Raw genomic sequence first — 5,054 nt, forward strand, 5'->3', positions numbered from 1 at the left:
GTGCAGATGGGATATACTGTCTAGTGAGAAAACCCCTAAAGCAGACCTGGAGACCTGAAGATGGCCGCCCAGCTTCTCGGACCACCTGCTGCACACTGCATTAGTCTAAGACATCACACCTGCGGAGTAACCAGTGCTGCCAAGTCCGATCAGAGCGTAGTGTAAGCGTATTTGCGAAGTGGGATTTGCCCATGCAAAATGCACTGTAAACTACGCAAGATGTGCGCAATTGCATGCGAAAAAAAAAAAACATGCACCAATGCTCTCAGCCATTTAAATGGCTGATAGCTTCAGGAGTTCCAAATGTTCTCTCTATGCACAAATGCACGGAGAGATAGAAAAGGCTGCACATTTTTATTGCACAACCGCATTGTGCACGAGCGCCAAATACGTGCGTGTGAACGAACCCACTGGGGAGAGGATGGAGGGGGAAAGAAACAATGGGTTCTATTTTCAGCATATTGTGTGCACAAATATGGTTGTGCAACTCTGGTTTAGGCTACGGATGAGTACTGTGAACAGTCTGCATCAGGCGGGCAGGGAAGTGGTTCAGCCATTTTTGTTCCTTCAGGCCCCCGAAGGTGACAGCAGACTGTAGCCGGGCCAGCAGAGATCTTGTGTCGTCATCCAACCTCGCAATATCATTGGGGTCAATGGGGGTGAAGGGTGAGCAGCAAGGAGCAGCGACCACAAGCCATACAGAGCAAAACTCCAACCTTGGGGACGCAGCCGGCGGGGGCCACGCACCGCCCAACCCCGGGGACGCAGCCGGCGGGGGCCACGCACCGCACCACCCCGGGGACGCAGCCGGCGGGGGCCACGCACCGCACCACCCCGGGGACACAGCCACCGGGGCCACACAACGCACCACCTCGGGGACGCAGCTGTAGAGCTATGCACCGCACCACCCCAGTATTTCTGTTTCGGTGGTTTAGTTGAATAATATCACATAGCCCTTATCAGCTGACCACAAACTGTAGTTGTCTGGGCCATATGACACATCTGCTTGTATCGGTCAGTAATGCGAGGGGCTCACCGATTACCTCCAAGATGGCTGACTGTTTCCCACCCAACTTCCTAGACACATAATGCCCCACAAGCAGCTGTACTGACACCAGGCCGTCTCTTCATACACTGCTGCCAATGAGAAAGCAGTCTAATAAGCCGAGCACGGAGCCTACTCATAGTCCGTGAAGCCTCTTGTCCGGCACCTCAGCTCGCAGCCGCCTTTCACGCTTCCCCCCTCAGTGCAGAGAGCTCACTGCGCGGGAAAGGAGCCGATCACGTGGGGCTCATGGAGCAGGAAACCCGCCGTCCTCCTTCCAGAACATTCCTGCACTTCATCGGGGCTCCAACCGGAAGTGGTGGGCGGGACATAGGTTTTATGGATTCGGGGGGAGAGAGAGAGAAAGATACAGCAGGCAGCTTTCAGAGGTCGGCCCGCGCGCATCCAGTCAGCAGAGGCCGACCGCGCGGCGGGAGGATGCGGCTCGTGAGGTAACTTCATCCGTGGAGGCCCGTCAGGCTGGCAGCGTCCTGTAGCGGCAGCTCAGCGCTGACAGGGGGGACGCGGCCGGCTCCTGTGAGGGGCGCTAGTATTCCCTCATGGTTAGCGCTCTCATGCAGTTGTGGCTCTTCCCCCAGGGGGCGCCCTCCTGTGTATTGTGTGCTGTAGTGTGTATGATATGGCGTTAGATGTAATCCCCCTCTGTGTTGTGCTGCTCGCAGTTCTCACGGCCTCTCCAGGACCCGGCATGTTGTGGTGTATTGTCTGCACTGCAGCCCTGTTTCCCATGGTGGCATATAAACCTCTGGGCACAATTATTGTGGCATTTATACACCATGCCGCCGGGTGACAGCGGGAAACCAGGAAGACCGTGCAGGACGGCATGTGTGAGATATGCAGTATGTGGCGGTATGGCGGTCACACTGGTAATCCTGTGTGAGGAGGTAACTGGCTGGATCACGCTGTGCGCTGACACCTGTCACTTTACATGGGGCTGCCGAGGTAGCCGCACCGCCCGTCCATCAGCCACACTGAAGCTGATTCGTGGCCAGCCACAATGGTGTCCCTGCGGGGGAGGGGCGACCCCTGAAGTGCCGGGCAGAGGGGGACATCGGAGTCCTGTTCTCTAGATCGGTGGGCTCTGAGCAGTGAGACCCCCAATCAGCAGGTCGCCCCCTTATACACCCAGCGATTTCCCGCACGCTCGTGTGAATGAGCCTTAAAGGGCATCACAATGCTGAGACTATTAGGCAGAAATTCTGGTATTTTGGGGCTGTAAAACAAGTGTACCTTCACATGTAAATGAGCAGCGGCTTTACTGTGTGGAGTGTGTAAGACCCGGTAACAACCGCTACATGGCTCTATTTGTGCCTCCGGGGACAGCGGACAGAATGTGAGCGCAAAACAGACAGCGGCGTGCACCGTCTTGGTGCGTATTACACACATACTCTCCGTGTGAGGCGCTCCCAGCTTGTGGGGGATCCGGGGGCCACTGCAATGCCCTGCCGTCACACCTGCAGTAATTTTAGGGGAAGGGCTTTAAATCGAAGCCTAAAAAATCATCCCTAGCTGTAGTAAAAAGTAAAATCTATACTGGCCTGTCTTCTCCCCGCACGGCTGTGAAGCTTTTCAGCAGGCAGGGACTTAAAATCCCCGCTGCTGAAAGGGCTGCGTCTGATTGGCTGAGTGCTCAGCCAATCACAGGCAGTGCTCAGCCATTCATTGAACAACAGCTGAGCGATGCCTTTGATCGGTCACAGTGCTCAGCCAATCACAGGCAGCGCTCAGCCATTTATTGAACAGCTGAGCGATGCCTATGATTGGTCACAGTCCTCAGCCAATCACAGGCAGCGCTCTACCATTTATTAAATTCAATGCTTGCTGGAGGCAGGACATTTAAGCCCCAGATCCAGAAAGCAATTCTCTGTCAGCGTAGAGGAGGGAGTGACAGCCTGCAGACCATTGGGAAGACGACATGCCGGCGACAGGTGAGTATAGAAACTCCCGCTCCCCCCCCCGAGCCTTAGCTTGTGAGTTTTTGACTTGCAAGCAGGCTTGTATCCCAAATTTTTGCTCGGAAATTGGAGCAAAAATTAGGGAAAGAGCCTGCTCGCAAGTGAAAAACTCTCCAGCCAAGGCACTCGTAACCCGAGGTACCGCTGTATAGGTAAATATGGCCGCTGGCCGGGATTTATGGTGGAAACAATGTACAAAACCGCAGCGGGAAAACTGCTTATGTTGTTGCCGCGGTTTTGATGCGGTTTCAGTTTTCACCACAATTGCATCAAAGCCGTAGCAAAAACGTGGGCAGTTTGGTCAATGTTGTTTTTTACTGAACTCCAACCGCCCCGTGTGAATACAGCCTAAAGTATCTTGGGAAGTAACTTGAGATATAAAGGTAGGAGGGAAAGCGCCATCTAAAGGTAGCGGACGCACCATATGTGTGAAGGCCTTGTTCTCGGAGGACTGGGGATGCTCAGAGGAGATTGTAATATCTCAACACTGAATGTTCTGAAATAAGGATGCTATTGGGGAACCCCTGTATGGGGGAAACATTGTGAATGGGACGCAATGCTAGATTGGTGCCACTGCCTCTGTAATCTCAGCATTGGGGTCCTGACTTGCTATTGACTGTGTTGACCGAGACTCTATATAAAAATACAAGTGCAGATATGATATATGTAATATGTTCATGGGCAGAAGAAACAAGGGGGCATATCCGTATTACTTAAGCGTAGAGATGAGCGAGCATACTCACTAAGTACCTGCCCAGGACTGATGGGCGCTGAGCAGTCGGAGAGTTGCAGGGTTTTTACCTTGACTCAGGGATTGCTTGGATTCTAACATGTTGGTAATAGGAATCTCTGAGGCGTCTCAAAGGTGTTTGAGCTCTCTAGAGACGTTCATTCTCCATAAATAAGGTCATTATTTTTTGCCCCTACTGAAGACTTATAGGATATCCATTGGATAGCGGCGATCACGGAGCCCGGCAACATCTCCTGCCTCCCGGCTACCTTCAGTAGCCGGAAAACAGGAGATTTCAAATGCCCCATGGCGATCTGGTTATCTGCACATGCATCACCATTTTAACTAAGGCGCACATGCGCAGAAGACGCCGGAGGGTCCGCTCCCGCCCAGATCGTCGCCGGACATCACGCAGGATGGAGGTGAGTAGTTTTAGCCTCCCTCGTGGGTACATTCTGTGAGGGGAGCTGAAACTTTAACTTTTTATTTACCTTATTGCGATCGGCGCCATCCATCGGATAGCACCGATCGCATTGCTGGGTGGGGGCTCCCCGTGGGCCCTCATGATTGCTCCATGTTGTCAGCTACCCCCTGGAACCGACAACATGGAGCTGTCACGTCCACAGCCCATGGGGCTTTAATCCTTAGAAGATGCATGTTTTTACGTCCTCTGGGATTAAAGCCCACTTAGCTAGGATGTAAAAACACTATGGGGCCGTCACTAAGGGGTAAAAGCATGCAGATTTGTTTTGCTGACCTTTTAGCACAGAAAACAAGTCGCAGCATGCTCCATTGCAGTGCGGTTCCCACGGTAAAGCAGGAGTTTAAAAAAAAAATCTCCACTGCACATGTGCGATGGCCGGCGCTCCTGCACACATCTGCAGTGAAGAAAATTGAAGATCCGGACAGACACACAGAAGACCCGAACGGGTAAGCAGGGTCGGATTCCGCTCCGAGGACATGAGGCCTAATGTGTTCCGGAAAAAGTAAGGGTGCTAAAATGAGGCTGCGGGAGATAAGCTACAGAGTTTTCCAGTCACGAATTAGCAAGAAGTTTGCAGTCACAAAGGGGGACAAACGTAGTACATTTACTTGTTATCAGGAATATGTTACACTTATAAAAGAAACAAAAAATACACCAAAACCAAACCAACTGAAAGGACTGACCACCTGCCAGAACATAATCCAGGCGGAGCTCAGAGAGATGGCATGGCATGGAGCGCCAGAGATGCGGGCAGATTGTCAGAGACGATAAATGTTTCATCCTGTAAGAATGACAAACAGACGTTAGTGTGATGTTATC

Source organism: Eleutherodactylus coqui, unplaced genomic scaffold (genome assembly GCF_035609145.1).
Source record: "Eleutherodactylus coqui strain aEleCoq1 unplaced genomic scaffold, aEleCoq1.hap1 HAP1_SCAFFOLD_56, whole genome shotgun sequence".
Lineage (NCBI taxonomy): Eukaryota > Metazoa > Chordata > Amphibia > Anura > Eleutherodactylidae > Eleutherodactylus > Eleutherodactylus coqui.